This window comes from Anolis sagrei, chromosome 3 (assembly GCF_037176765.1).
Source record: "Anolis sagrei isolate rAnoSag1 chromosome 3, rAnoSag1.mat, whole genome shotgun sequence".
In the NCBI taxonomy this organism is placed as follows: Eukaryota; Metazoa; Chordata; class Lepidosauria; order Squamata; family Dactyloidae; genus Anolis; species Anolis sagrei.
Window position 1 is genome coordinate 183,552,613 of NC_090023.1, and position 16,787 is coordinate 183,569,399.

The 16,787-nt window shown below is 41.0% G+C and overlaps 1 protein-coding gene across 2 annotated transcripts in view; it reads left to right on the forward strand.

Annotated features, from left to right (window-relative positions):
• The first annotated feature begins 329 nt into the window (after positions 1–329).
• STAMBPL1 (STAM binding protein like 1) overlaps positions 330–16,787 on the forward strand; it is a 49,302-nt gene continuing 32,844 nt past the window's right edge. The window contains exon 1 of one of the 2 annotated variants that reach the window (XM_060768764.2): positions 330–872. The gene's annotated coding sequence lies outside the window, so the exon portion shown is untranslated. The remainder of the gene's footprint in view (positions 873–16,787) is intronic. The other variant, XM_060768763.2, reaches the window with a different exon arrangement.

Here is a 16,787-nt window from a genome sequence, read left to right on the forward strand (position 1 = left end):
GAGTTCTGCGACCGCTTACTTCGAGTAATGGACGAGCCACCCCTGTAACAAGGTCATGCCTTTCCAAAGAGAATTTCTCGCAAATCTCCTAACATTCTGGCAACACTGCAGCTGACACGCTCACTAACGTTTCACAACAGAGTGTGGAAAGCTCTGGTTTCAGTCCCTTGCTCAAGGTCACTCTCTCAGTGGCTTGTCAAGGGCAAGGAGGGAGGTGGAGCTGGTGCAAGGCCACCTCACCTTTTGACACTGGGTCTGCACACTTGAGGCCACCCAAAGGCGGCAGCATTGTTAGCGACAAGCAAGCCTTTCCTCAGCTTCTGTCCACAATAGTGGGCGAGAGGTGGAGAGCGAGGGCGCACCCCTCCCTTCGACCTGGCGAGGAGCTGTTCCCTTCCTCCTCCTCCTCCTCCTCCTTTTTCTGCCTGGCAAGGAAAGAGTCCTCCTCTTCCCTTGGCGAGCCGCCGCCCTCTTCTTTTGTCTCTCCCTCTCCCTCTCCCTCTCTCTCTCAGAGGCGGGGAAGAGGGCTGCGGGCGAAAGGTCCTCTCCTTTCCTGTCTCCATGGAGAAGAGACCTTCAGTATCAGCCAGGACCAGCTCTTGAGGTGTCCAGGAAGAGAAAGCTACACTGCGCCAAAAGCCTGGCGCTTTGTAGGCTTTGTGAAGGAAGCCTCAAAGCCAGGGATCCAGTCTCCCCCACGCCACGGATTTGGCGACTTGGAAGGCACATGTCCCCGTCGTTTGGAGGCTCGTCCATGACAAGGGATGGAAAGCCGGCTGAGGAAGATCATGGCATGTTTTAAGGCAAGGCTGCTGCTGCTGCTGCACATGTGACAAAAGACGACGTTTGGGAGCCAGGGAAACAGACTTTGGGTAAGCTGATGCATGCTTTCCTACATCAATACAGTCAACTCTCAGGGCCCTTCCACACAGCCCTATATTCCAGAATATCAAGGCAGGAAATCCCACATTATTTCAGAGCCTTTCTACACAGCCCTATATCCCAGAATATCAAAGCAGGAAATCCCACATTATCTGAGTGTGGACTCAGAGCCCTTCCACACAGCCCTATATTCCAGAATATCAAGGCAGAAAATCCAACCTTATTTCAGAGCCTTACTACACAGCCCTATATCCCAGAATATCAAAGCAGAAAATCCCACATTATCTGAGTGTGGACTCCGAGCCCTTCCACACTGCCCTATATCAAGGCAGGAAATCCCACATTATCTGAGTGTGGACTCTGGGCCCTTCCACACAGCCCTATATCCCAGAATATCAAGGCAGAAAATCCCACATTGTCTGAGTGTGGACTCAGGGCCCTTCCACACAGCCCTATATTCCAGAAAATCCCACATTATTTGAGTGTGGACTCAGAGCTCTTCCACACAGCCCTATATCCCAGAATATTAAGGCAGGAAATCCCACATTATCTGAGTGTGGACTCTGGGCCCTTCCGCACAGCCCTATATTCCAAAATATCAAGGCAGGAAATCCCACATTATTTGAATGTGGACTTTCTACATAGCCCTATATTCCAAAATATCTAGGCAGGAAATCCCACATTATCTGAGTGTGGACTCAGGGCCCTTCCACACAGCCCTATATCCCCGAATATCAAGGCAGGATATCCCACTTTATCTGAGTATGGACTCAGAGCCCTTCCACACAGCCCTATATTCCAGAATATCAAGGCAGGAAATCCCACATTATCTGAGTGTGGACTCTGGGCCCTTCCACACAGCCCTATATCCCAGAATATCACAGCAGGAAATCCCACATCTGAGTGTGGACTCAGGACCCTTCCACACAGCCCTATATTCCAAAATATCAAGGCAGGAAATCCCACATTGTCTGTGGACTCAGAGCCCTTCCACACAGCCCTATATCCCAGAATATTAAGGCAGGAAATCCCACATTATCTGAGTGTGGAGTCAGGACCCTTCCACACAGCCCTATATCCCAGAATATCAAGGCAGGAAATCCCACAATATCTGCATGACACATGCAGATAATGTGGGGTTTCCTGCCTTGTTATCCTGGGATATAGGGCTGTGTGGAAAGGCCCCAGACAGGCCCAATATCTCATAATCTGATCCCAGGTTTTCTGCTTTAAACTGGATTATATGTGTCCGCAATGCCAGATAATCTGGGATAAACAGAAAAACCTGGCATCAAATCCTGAGGCCCCTTCCACCCACCTGAACAAAATCCCACAATATCTGCTTTGAACTGGAATATATGGCAGTGTGGACTCAGATAACCCAGTTCAAAACTGATATTGTGGGATTATCTGCCATGATATTCTGTGTTATATGGTTGTGTGGAAAGCCCCTGGGATATAGGGGCAGTGTGGTAAGGCCCCCAGTTCCAAGCAGATATTGTGGGATTATCTGCCCTCATATTCTGGGTTATATGGCTGTGTGGAAGGGCTCTAGGGCCCCTTTCACGGCCCTTCTACAAGCTTTGAACTTGGTTATCTGAGTCCACACTGCCATATATTCCAGTTCAAAGCAGATAATGTGGGATTTTATTCAGCTGTGTGAAAGGAGCCTACATTGCCATATAAAACTCAGATGATCTGCTTTGAGCTGGATTATATGGCAGTGTAGATTCTTATAATCCGGTTCAAAAATAATACAGTTTATCTGCTTTGATAATTTGGATTAGATGGCAGTGTAGAAGGAACCTGAGGCTGGATCTACACTGCCATTTAATCCAGTTCATCTGCATTCTGAAACCAGATTATATAGCAATGTAGAGCCAGCCAGAGACCCCTCCTACACTGCTATATAAAATCCAGATTATATGCTTTGAATTCAATTATATGGCAGTGTGGACTCATGTAATCCAGTTCAAAGCAGAGGCTGGATGGCCATTTGTCAGGGGTGATTTGAATGCAATGTTCCTGCTTCTTGGCGGGGGGTTGGACTGGATGGCCCATGAGGTCTCTTCCAACTCTTTGATTCTATGATTCTAAAGCAGGTAATGTGGATTATCTGCTTTCATAATGTGGACTATATGACAGCATAGAAGGGGTCCCAGGGCCATTCCACACAGCCATATCATCCAGAATTTTAAGGCAGATTATTTATTATTTATTTATTTACAGTATCTATACCCCCACCCTTCTCACCCAGAAGGGGACTCAGAGCACTACCTCTGAGGATGCTTGCCATAGATGCAGGCGAAACGTCAGGAGAAATGCCTCTAGAACATGGCTCTATAGCCCGAAAAAACCCACAAGAACCTAGTGATTCCAGCCATGAAAGCCTTCGACAATACATTGGACTCAGAGCAGTTTAATCAACAAAACCTGCTTTGAACTGGATTATCTGAGTCCATACAGCCATATAATCCAGTTCAATTTGAATTTTATACAGCTGTGTGGAAGGGGCCCCAGTTAACTTTCATATTTGGGATTTGGTAGCTGCTGAATGAATGTATTTTCTGGTTGCTTGAGAGTCTTTATTAAAAAGAGGCCTCATACTATACACCATGCCATGAGTTCTGTACTGACTTGATATTAATGTTGAGGTACAATAATTAAAAGCAGATAAACATAAACTTAATGTGACACTGTTTACTGTGTTACGGATTTCTTATTTAAAGTGTTCATTGAATCAGTCCAACCCCCTGCCATGTGTTCAAAGCACTCTGGACAGAGCACTTGCCTACCTCTGTTTAAAAACCTCCGGATTATTTATTTCTTTGATTTATTTTTCTTGGAATTCTGGTTAACTGAGACTGCTGTACTAGCCGACCATTGTAATGATAAAAAAAATCGTATCATTTTATGGAGCCTTTAGCAATGTTAGGCAAGGGACAGGATTAGCATCTTTCTGGAGCCTGTTACGTTTGATCGCACTCCTATAAATCCTGTCACTGTACACTATAGCTGAAGAATTGAATTTTATCCACAAGAGTTTGGCCCCTTCTACACCGCCATATAAAATCCAGATGATCTCCTATGATCTGGATTATATGGCAGTGTAGACTCAAATACTCCCATTCAAAGCAGATAATCTGGATTCTATATGAGAATGTACATAGGGTCTTAGGACCCTTTCACACAGCAGCGTAACCCAGAATATCAAGGCAGAATAACCCACAATATTTGCTTTGAATTAGAATATCTGAGGCCCTTTTCACACGGTTGAATAAAATCCCACATTATCTGCTTTGAATTGGAATATATGGAAGTGTGGATTTAGAAGCAGATATTGTGGGATTTTTCTGCTGTGATATTCTGGATTGTATGGCTGTGTGGAAGGGCGCTGAGTCCACATGGCCATATATCCCAGTTCAAAGCAGATAATGTGGGATTTTATTCCGCTGTGTGGAAGGAGGAGATATGATGGCCATGTATAAATATGTGAGAGGAAGCCACAGGGAGGAGGGAGCAAGCTTGTTTTCTGCTTCCTTGGAGACTAGGACGCAGAACAATGGCTTCAAATTACAAGAAAGGAGATTCCATCTGAACATGAGGAAGAACTTCCTGACTGTGAGAGCCGTTCAGCAGTGGAACTCTCTGCCCCGGAGTGTGGTGGAGGCTCCTTCTTTGGAAGCTCTTAAACAGAGGCTGGATGGCCATCTGTCAGGGGTGATTTGAATGCAATATTCCTGCTTCTTGGCAGGGGGTTGGACTGGATGGCCCATGAGGTCTCTTCCAACTCTTTGATTCTATGATTCTATGAAGGGACCATAGTCTTAAAAGTGCTGCTATTTATTTATTTATTTACACGCCGCCCTTCTCACCCTGAAGGGGACTCAAGATATATATACATACAATACATTATATTATTAGCATAGTACAATATCAGTATTAAATATTACTATATTGTACTATACCATTATATTGTAATATTATTATTAGTAATATTACATGTAATATAAATATATAATTACAATATCATATTATTATAAGTAGTAGTATTATATTGCATTACATTATATGCTATGTTTCTTCCCCCCTGCCCACTTCTCTTCCCTTCGTCCTGACACACACACAAAAAATCTGTTCACCTGCTATAAAGGTTTCCTTAGCTATTATATTTCCTAGAGCGGTGCCATTTGGATGAAAAGCTGCCGGTGGGTTCTGTGATGTGGAAATGAGCTGATCTGGAATAAAGAGCAGCACTGCTTCCCCCTCCTTCCCCAGGCTGAAACTGTAATAGAATTGAAACCATCCCTGCAGTTATTGCCAGATGGCTCTTGTTGTTATAGAAATACTGTACTGTTCTTTCACTGTTCTTTCACAAGGAGGGCTCATTTCAAATCAGAGCAGTCTTTGGAAACAACATGATGGATGCCCTCGCCAAATTTTCAGAACAGTGCAACACTATTAGTGTTGCTAGATTTTCAAAATAGCATTAAGACAGAACTGAAAATCATAGCATGTAGGATTGATAAGTAGCTATTGGTATATTTGTTGTCTACCTGAATTCCAAATCATAAAAATATTGATTTCAGTTCAATGAGCAAAGTGGGTTTTTAAAAATAAAATTAACATGCTATATACTTTAATAAATTGTATGGCAAAGATTTATATATTTATGAAGGGGGCCAAATAATAATAATAATAATAATAATAATAATAATAATAATCTTTATTTATACCCCACCACCATCTCCCCAAAGGGGACTCGGAGCAGCTAACTTGAGGCCAAGCCCAAAGATACAATACAGCAAAATAAAATACAAAATACTGAACAACAAAAATTACATCAAAATAAAATACATACAGTAGGAAAATAAAATAAATTAAAATAACATAATGAAATAGAGGGAGAAAATGTGGAGGCCGTGACAGACTTTGTATTTCTAGGTGCAAAGATTACTGCAGATGCAGACTGTGGCCAGGAAATCAGAAGACGCTTACTTCTTTGGAGGAGAGCAATGTCCAGTCTCGATAAAATAGTAAAGAGTAGAGACATCAGACTGGCAACAAAGATCTGCCTAGTCAAAGCCATGGTATTCCCTGTAGTAACCTACGGATGTGAGAGCTGGACCTTAGGGAAGGCTGAGCGAAGGAAGATCGATGCTTTTGAGCTGTGGTGTTGGAGGAAAGTGCTGAGAGTGCCTTGGACAGCGAGAAGATCCAACCAGTCCATCCTCCAGGAAATAAAGCCCGACTGCTCATTGGAGGGAAGGATACTAGAGACAAAGTTGAAGTACTTTGGCCACATCATGAGGAGACAGCAAAGCCTAGAGAAGACAATTATGCTGGGGAAAGTGGAAGGCAAAAGGAAGAGGGGCCGACCTAGGGCAAGATGGATGGATGGCATCCTTGAAGTGACTGGACTGACCTTGAAGGAGCTGGGGGTGGTGACGGCTGACAGGGAGCTCTGGCGTGGGCTGGTCCATGAAGTCACGAAGAGTCGGAGACGACTGAAGGAATGAACAACAACAACAAACATAATGAAAAATGGGTGGGCCAAATGCACAAGATAAAATGATAAAACCCTGGGTGAGGTAGGAGTAGAAAAAGTGTATTTGAGAGGAGCCCAAAAAGGACAAACAGTGGGGATATATGAGGATTTCTTCAAAGTGTATAAAAAGGGAAAGCTTTCCGACCCTCAAATAGAGGCCGTCCTTTATGATAGGAAACACCTGCTGCTCTTACAAGAGGCAGGCTTATCAGACCATAAATAAGAAATGTTCCTCATAATAATAATAATAATTTTATTTATTAACCTTTAGGCCATATCACAATGCCAAACCAAACAACAAGGCTTGATAGGACTTGATAGCACTCTATGTAACAATTTAAATAAGACACTTATAAGAATACAGGTTTTTTTTCATTTCAGGAGTGACTTGAGAAACTGCAATTCACTTCTGGTGTAGATAATTAGTTATCTGCAAGCATGTTACAGAATCTGGGACGCCCGGACGTTTGATGCCTTACCATCCTTATGGGAGGCTTCTGTCATGTCCCTGTATGGGGAGCTGGACCTGACAGAGGGAGCTCAACCCACTCTCCCTGGATTCGAACTACTGACCTATTGGTCAACAGCCCTGCCAGCACAAGAGTTAAATCCAGGGGTCCTCAAACTAAGGGCCAGATACATCCCTCCAAGGTCATTAACCTAGCCCTCTCCCAGGGTCAACCTAAGTCTGAAACGACTTGAAAGCACACAACAACAACAACAACAACAATCCTATATCAACAGCCAAAAGCAGGCCCACACTTCCCATTGAAATACTAATAAGTTTATAATTGTACTTCATTTTAATTATTGTATTGTTTTTAAGTGTTTTTGCACTGTGTGCAGCTTGCATAGGAATTCATTCATGCTTTTTTCAAATTATAATCCGGCCCTCCAACAGTTTGAAGGACTGTGACCTGGCCCTCTGTTTAAAAAGTTTGAGGACCCCTAGTTTAACCCAGTGCATCAATGGGGGTTCCAAAAATACAGTAAATAAATATGATAAAATTGAATATATACATCTAATTTCCTTATCACCCTACAGTGTTCCTTATAATAAGAGTAACATTAAACTCCATATGACAGGGCTCACAACTCTTAATTGACCCACTGGACACATCTTGCCCTATGTGTGATTAGCAAGCCCTCACGCTCTTCCCGTATTGGGAAGTTGTTCCTGTTCTGGGGATTTACTGCATCACGGTTTCAGCTCATTCTTCATGTCAGGACTGCAGCCTTTTCTTTGCCTGCCCTCAGCAATTTCATGGCTACTTTATTGATCTCTGAAAGGTTTGTGGTTTTTATCATGAAGGTTTTGCAATGGAATGAGGTTAAGAAATCAGGAAGCATAGCGGAGATGGCCAGGAAGGCCCTTTGCTCGAAATATCTGAAGAATTGTTGCGAACGTCTTGCACTAAATTGCTTCTTTTTTTTCTTTTTTTTCAAGACTCTTCTGAGTGTAATGGATGGCCTTTGCAATTTATTCTGGCTTTACATCTTGGTGTTACTAATGTCACAATTCCAGGCTGACTAGTCTTGGGAAGAAACCATCAATCTAAGAATATTTAACACAGTATCAGATCAGATTCTGCCCTAGTAGAATCATAGAATAGTATCATAGAGTTGGAAAAGACCTCGTGGACCATCCAGTCCAACCCCTTGCCAAGAAGCAGAAAAATAACATTCAAAGCACCCCCGGTAGATGGCCATCCAGCCTCGGTTTAAAAGCCTCCAAAGAAGGAGGCTCCACCACACTCTGGGGCAGAGAGTTCCACTGCTGAGTAATTACTCTTGTTTTAATTAACATTTTTCCATGGAAATTTTGAAATAATTCCTGTAAATTGAAGAACAAATCATGAAGAAGACAGGAAGGAAGTAATGGTTGCATGTAGTCACAGAGTCTCAAGTTGCTAAAACAAAGGCTTGATGTGCAATAAAATGCTTTTATAGGCTAATAAAACTATCATGTATTTTTATTTTAAAGTATCATATAGAAAGGACTGTTGCGGATTTTTTACTGGATGCCACAAAGAAGAACTCCTTTAACTTTCAGGAAGGAGTTAAAAACCTGGCTATTTAAGCAAGCTTTTGATAATGGCTAGAGTATTACTTAATTATCAGACAGGACTTGAATTACCATTCGAACGTTAATCATAATGCTGGATATCTTGATAACAGGAATGGACTGGTTTAAACTGTGATTATATTTATATCATTTTTAGAGAGCAAATAGCTTTTAAATGTTATTTATTAATATTTATTAAAGTTTACATTGTTGTGTTATTTTACTTGCATTAAGTGATAACTGTTTATTGTTTTCTATTGTCTGTTACTTATATTATTTTATGTATCTGTTGATTATTGTAAACTGCCCCAAGTCCTTTTGGGGAGAGGGGGCAGGATAGAAATAAAGCAAAATAGTAATAATTAATAATAACAGTTTATGTGATTAGTGACTAATGAATAGCTGATACAATAATTGATCTTATATTGAGGCTGATAATCATCTTGAGAAATTCAGTTGCTCAAGGTGAAATGTGCCTGGCGTCAAATTACACAGCCAGGCAGTTACTGTTACAGAAATCGTAAAACTGTGTTCTGGTGATAAAGGTTTTACACTGTTGACATTTTGATATGCTGTGGCAAGTTGCTTTTTTCCACCTTCCACCTATATTGCTAGGAATATAAAGCTAAATGTTATAAATATGTTTTGCCTTCCTATTCAAGACAACATTCTTTGGTATTATATACACATAGAGAATTTCTGTTTTATTTTAGACTACCTTGGGTACCCAGCATTACCTGCGTTATTTGGAAAAGTCATATTTTAATTGTACAAAAGTTTGTTGATTAAGTCCAACCGACATCATGCCATGGGGTTCAGTGTGCTCTTTGGGTAAAGTACAACTCCCACTATAGTGAGTCAGTCCCCTCAAACCCCTACAGTAGGTACAGTTGGTCATGGGGGCACTGTGTGCCAAGTTTGGTCCAGGACCATCATTGGTAGAGGGCACAGTTTCATTGGTTGTTGGTGAACTACAACTCCCAGAAAGGAAGGTCACCCCCCCCCCAAAAAAAAACCCTTCAGTAATCAAATTTTGACATATCAGGTATGTGTACCAAGTTTGGTCCAGATCCATTGATGTTTGGGTTCACAGTACTCTCAGGATGTAGGTGAACTACAACTCCCACAAATCAAGGTGAATTTTCCCCAAAGACCTCCAGTATTTTTTGCTGGTCATGGAGGCTCTGTGTTCCAAATTTGGTCCAGTTCCACCTTTGGTGGAGTTCAGAGTGCTCATTGATTGCAGGTGAACTATAAATCCCAGTACCTAAACTCCAAAATGTCCAGACCAATTCCCCTCGAAACCCACCAGTGTTCAAATTTGGCCATATTGCGTATGCATGCCAAGTCTGGTCCAGTTTGGGTTCATAGTGTGTTCTGGATGTGGGTGAACTACAACTTCTATAAATCCTTCCAAAGACCTCCAGTATTTTTTTGTTCATCATGAGGTTCCATGTGCCAAGTTAGTTTTCAGGTCCATCGTTAGTGGAGTTCACAGTGCTCTTAGATTGCAGGTGAACATCCCAGTACCCACAACTCCTATAAATCATGGTGAATTCTGCCCAAACCTCTCTAGTATGTTCAGTTGCTGATCAATTCCTCTGTTTGCCAGGTGCTATAGAAAAGAGGAGGAAAGGGTTAAGGGAGAGTCAGTGGGTGTGGTCATTCAAATTCCACACCAATGGAGAGAGTCAGAAACACTAGGATGCCTGTGGTAGAGGAAACACATAAAGTCTAGGATGAAATGGTCCCCGTATGAACACCTTCACTTGGGTGGTGGGCAGTATGGTGTTTGTGGAGGACATTGGCAGGGCTCTTGCGCATGTTCATGGCACTCACTATAACCTGCAACATCATTGGAGGAGGGCCATTGGGGTTTCCTGAAGAGTGGGAGCTAAAACTGTTTGTGGAGACAGGAACTTGTTTGTATAAGTGGACACTCCAGCCACATACACACATCCATATTTTCACTTTTATTATGTGTATAGATAGGAGATTATGTGTATAGATAAATATGCTAATATTTGGTGCCAGGCAACATTTCAGAGTTGTAACAAATTGTTCTCCACACTCTTAAATGTCTCCATTAAACTGATGCCCTTAATTCAGTGGTGCTTGGGGCCAGTTCACTCAGTTTAATCACCTCATTGAAAACATGGATTTAAGTAATTTTTGGCTTAGATTTGCGTGTGTTTGAAACCTGAGTCATACAACCCCTTCAGCTTTCTGTCATCTCCAGAAAATACTCAGCTTCTGATGAGTTGGCCTGAGAGGGCTGTGAGGCCGCTGCCAGCATGGGCTAAGTTCAGTATAGTTAGTCATTTAGCATGTTGGCACAGCAATAAGCAACTGTGGATGGTTGACATAATACACTAGTGGTAGTCAGTGTGCCAGTGGCAACCACACAGCATCCCCCTTTCGCTCTGAGCATTCGTTTTGTCCCATTGATTTCACTGGTACTTCAGCACAACTGTCTTGGTCAGGATTAGTTCTGTTTTTTTGTCTGGCATTCAAAGATATTTTCCCTTATGATTAATGAGAAAATTAATTCTGGATTAATCACATACACACCCTGTTTAACCAGGTGGAGGTGTTACATGCATGAAGGCAGGCCTTCATGTGCACACACCATGATTAATTGGGCAATCCAAGGCTCTGTGTAATGCCTGATTCCAATTTAGGAACTACACAAAGCCTTAATCTTTTATTTGCAGGCAGCAGAATTACTTTTCTGCTTACTTCCCATTTCCCGTTGTGAAGAAGAGCTAAACTGAGCCTACTTACTGAGTAGGTGATCTGCTCTGTCAAACTTTACAGTATAACCATTGGTTGAGTACATGCAAAAATGTGCAGCAGTGCATAAATGGCATGCTGTTGACAACACATATCTAGACACAGGTCACATTTAAAACAAACTTCTAAAAATGTCACATAGATCCACTTAAATATTTGTAACTATGAGCAAAAAGCATAATCTTTTGTTCGTTGATACATCTATCTTAATAAAAAATGAAATGCTTGTAGTGTTTTTAAGTGCAAGTACCTTTCTATACATCATTAAGATTAAGCAAATATAATGAGTTTGGAGTATAGACTAAAGTTGGTCATTGATTAAGACAGTGGTTCTCAACCTGGTGTTTTGGCCTACAACTCCCAGAAATCCCAGCCAGTTTACCAGCTGTTAGATTTCTGGAAGTTGAAGATCAAAACATCTGGGAACCCACAGGTTGAGAACCACTGGATTAAGGAATACTGGGTTATATCTTTCTGAGATGTGCAGCCAGCTGTGTAACCTTGGGCCTTTCTCTTTTTTTTCCTCTTTAACCTAATCTACCTCTTCTAAGTATGTAGTGAGTATAACCACATGGATCCTCTTGTCCTAGCAAGGTGGGTGGAAACAGGATAAACCAATTATATTTTTACAGACCGGTATTATACGTGTGTCCATAGATGATTTAGCTTTAAAAAAAAGGTGTTTAGAAAGTATTATTACTATTGACAATTTCAACAAAAAGGAGGAAACCATGAAAACGAACAAATTCTGGCTACCAGTGTTAAAGAACTCTAAAATTACAACAGAAAAACAATAGACAGGAAACAATCTGGGACACTTAATCACCTCTCAACAAAAGATTGCCCCAGGCACTGCCAGGCTATCAAATGCTAATCAAGGTGGTCAGTTGAAACATTCACGCCTAGCTCCAGCAGACAAGAGTCTTTTGTCCCACCCTGGTCATTCCACAGATAGTTCCAACAGACCTCACTACCTCTGAGGATGCTTGCCATAGATTCAGGTGAAACGTCAGGAGAGAATGCCTCTAGAACTTGGCCATATAGCCTGAAAAAACCTACAACAACCCAGTGATTCCAGCCATGAAAGCCTTCGACAATACATATTATTACTATTGTTTGTAGTAAAAAATTCCCAAAGCCATGTTTATTTATTTATGTATTTATTTACTGTATTTATACCTCGCCCTTTTCACCCTCAAGGAGACTCAGAGCGACATTACAATAGGCAACAATTTGATGCCACATAAAACAGACACATAATAAAAAATATACATTAAAAAATAAAAATTAAAAGCATATAAACATTAAAACCAATTATTAAAAAACCACACAATTGAAATCATAGTCAAGAAGCCCTTCCAGTTGTGATTGCACATATTCTATATTCATTTATTGGACTGTATTATTGTTAAAGGATTGGCCCCATAGCTATGTTTTTACTTTCTTTCTGAAGGTCAGGAGGGTGGGAGCTGATCTAATTTTGCTGGGGAGGGAGTTCCGTAGCTGAAGGGCCACCACTGAGAAGGCCCTGTCCCTTGTCCCCACCAATCTCACCTGCGAAGGAGGTGGGATCAAGAGCAGGGCCTCCCCAGAAGATCTTAACTTCCAAGATTGTTCATAGAGGGATATACATTTAGACAGATAAGCTGGGCCAGAACCATTTAGGGCTTTATAGGCTAAAGCCAGCACTTTGAATTGTGCATGGTAGCAGACTGGCAGTCAGGGGAGCTGATGTAAGAAGGGGGTTGTATGCTCCTTGTACACCAAACATTAAGACTGTTACTTTTATACAGACTTAATGTTTGGATAGGCAACACAGGTGTTGCTGGATGGCAGCTCCCATCATCTCTTGCTGATGACTATGTTACCTAATGTTTATGAGAGATGGGTCCAAGATCATCTGGAAGGCCATACATTGTTCACCTCTAGTTATCATATCTACCAGCGTGTTATTTTATCTGTCAAAATCCTACTTTCTCTACTACATTGGTTACATGAGCAGGCACTCCAGACTTCTCACTATGAATTGTGACTTTGTTGCCTCACAATGTGTCTAGTATATACCTCAGTTTTATTTAAGAGTTACAAGGAAGAAAGGGAAATACACAATAGTAATGTGCATTGTGCATGAATAAAGTATTTCCTTTCCCACCCTATAAAGATGTGTCTCAGAAAAACTTCCCAGAAACAACTTGAAAGCACAGTAAAACACCTGAGCTAATTTCTAGACTCAAATAATATTTGCCACTATGGTCATGATGTTTGACATCTATGTATTGCTTAATATGGGTGTTATATTTGTTCACTATGTGCTGTTGTATTTGAATGAAACCACAATAATTTAGAATGTACTTTGGTTACTTTATTCATTAATTATGTCTGTTACTATTATTATCTTATTAATGCATCTTCCCATACATAGCCATCATAGGCTATTTCTGGCACATTAGCAGCCCGCAAATATATAACGAACCTTTGCATGGAAGAATAGGAAAATTACTATTTTCCATAAATATGATCTACTGTTGCCAAAAGTAGAAATACCTGTTGCTTTTCATTTGCAATGGAATTCATCTGTAAACAAATTATATAGAACATACATTTGACTGCTCAAAGGACAGAGTTGGCAGTGAATTATTGTGATAGATCTTTTAAAACATTAAATTGACTGAAATGGTAAAAAAGTGGTTTGACCATCAACAGGTTTTAAAATGATAATAATTAGTAATTGTTATTTTGAAACATAGAGCATGGAAACATACTGTTCTTTTTGACTTTTACTCTGAAATTCCAGAATTACATTTTTTAAAAAATCAAACAAAGTTGCAGGCACTAATAACAACAACAACAACAACAACAACAACAACAACAACTTTAATCTTGTATCCTAGGAGCCCCTGGTGGCACGGTGGGTTAAACCCCTGTGCCAGCAGGACTGAAGACCGACAGGTCGCAGGTTCGAATCCGGGGAGAGGCGGATGAGCTCCCTCTATCAGCTCCAGCTCCTCATGCAGGGACATGAGAGAAGCCTCCCACAAGGATGATAAAACATCAAAATCATCCAGCCGTCCCCTGGGCAACGTCCTTGCAGACGGCCAATTCTCTCACAACAGGATGCTCCTGACACGACAAAAAAAAAATCTTGTATCTTGTCACCATCTCCCTGAAGGGGTGCGGAGTGATTCACACAAAGTGCCAAAAACAGAACACAAAATAAAACACAATTTTAAAATACAGCTGAATAAAACATATAGGCATATTAAAAAAAACTTAAAATTCAATTAAAACAGTGCTCATCAACCAATGGAATTAAACAAGATTATCCTCATGATCAAACAATCGTAATAAGTACAGCAAAATTTGTGAACCATTCCTGGGGAGTGGAAGGAGGGAGAAAGAGGTGAGATGATGTGAACATGGGTTACTAATGGAAAATGTTTTGAATGTTTGTATAATTTTGTGTAGCACTGTTCACAATCATTTTAAAAATAAAAACGCCAAAATAACCCCCACAAACAACCCAATGGCAATAAAGTACTGTAAACATGGCCAGAGTGTAAACGATTGGACAGGGAATGGGATAAGTGCAAAGCTGTAACCATGGGACGAAGGCATGGGATGAAGTACAAGGCTGCATTACAATTGCATAGTTCAGCTAGGGACTGGGCATTCTCAAAAGCTTGTTTGAACAGCCAGGTCTTAAGGTCAATATGGAAGGAGGACAGTGTGGAGGCTTGCCTAATCTCCCTGGAGAGGGCGTTCCAAAGCTGGGGGGCCACCACCAAGAAGGCCCTCTACCTCGTCCCCATCAACTGCGCTTGTGACAGTGGCAGGACCCAGAGGAGGGCCTCCCCAGCAGATCTTAGAGCAATATTGACAAATATTATAGTGATCTCAATCCATGTAGCAAGTGAGGTAGTGCTATCTGACAGTATTAGATTATGGACTTTTGCCACTGAGAACTGACAGCATTCTTGTTTGAAGATACTTCTTACACCAGGTAGTTTTAAAAAAATCTCTGCTATGCTGCTAGATTTTTCCCTAATTGCTGCAGGTCTATTGAGAAGCAACCTCAGTTCTTTCATTGCTAGTAGTTACATGTTGTAATTATAAATTTCAAAGGTACACATTGCTATTCCTGGCTTCCAGGAATATTTAACTGCATTCAAATAATAGGCGTGTCAAATACTTTATCTCATATGATTTTTGAACTAGAAAACTAGCTCTATGTATACACCAGACAGAATTCGAAGACACAACCATCATTGCCAGTAATGCATTGTAACCACAATTTGAAATGGTTCTTGGCATATTTGTACTGGAAAACGTAATAGAAATAAGAGCGTGAGTATAGGGAAAAGTCATTTCTAATGAAGTCACCTGGGAGAACATACGTGCTAGGACAGACAGTTGCCGTGATCAACGATTTCATTAAAATTGAATGATCTAGGATTTCAAAGCTAACTTGTATATTCTTTTTATATGGTGGCAACGGACTGGTTAATTATTGTTAATTTATCAATTAGTTGAAGTTGAGTACAGTCAACTCTTTATATAGTTTCAGTATTCACCATTTGAAATTATTTTTATTCCCATCTTTTATCTAAGAGATACTGTTTTACTATGCAATTTCCTCAATTTCCCAGTTTCCTTCCAGAGAAGCCCCACTTTGGCAGTACGCTGTTCTCACCATCCAAAGTTCCATCAATCATTCCCTAACTGGGCTCAAAGCCCAGTTTTGCTCCTTCCCTGAATATTCCTGGGCTCATTCCATGCAATAAGGCAGCACTGAGGGTGCTCTCCAGTGCAACAAGGACTTTGGGTTTTGAGCCATTGTTATTTTGCAAGAATTTCTCAGAGTTGGGCAAAGGTCTGTGTGTATGCATATCCTTTGAGAAAAGGAGGAAATTGTGTAAAATAAGACTTTCTTTTACCACCTTGATTTTCAATGAAAAATAAAAATAAAAGATATCCTAAAGTATGAGAAGCAAAGGTTAGGCAGGCAATCCAACAATGAAGAAAGTGCACAGCTTAAATGGAAGAGGTAGTATGGATTAGTGGCAAGAGTGACAGAACTTATTAGGGGACTCGTACATCCAGTCTTCCATAATACACCGGTTGCATGGCTTCCTGGCTCTTGGAGACTATGATGTGCAAGTGACATCTTCATCACTTATTTTCCTATCACTCTCTTCGGGTGATGTTATATTCGTATACTTTACACACCCCAGTGTTCCTTCCTTGCTTGTTTTTCCCAAACATGGCTATGTTGTTGCTCATAATTTATTTATCATGTCAGGAGCGAACCAAAACAGTTGTATGCATTAAAAACAAACAAACAAACAAAACACAAAGTTTGCAGACTTGGTATTCTATTGAATGTCCTTTGACCAGTAACTAACTACTTGGAGTGCCTCTGGTGTTGCTGCAAGAAGGTCCTCCATTGTGAATGTGGCAAGGCTCAGGTTGCATTGTAGTAGGTGGTCTGTGGTTTGCTCT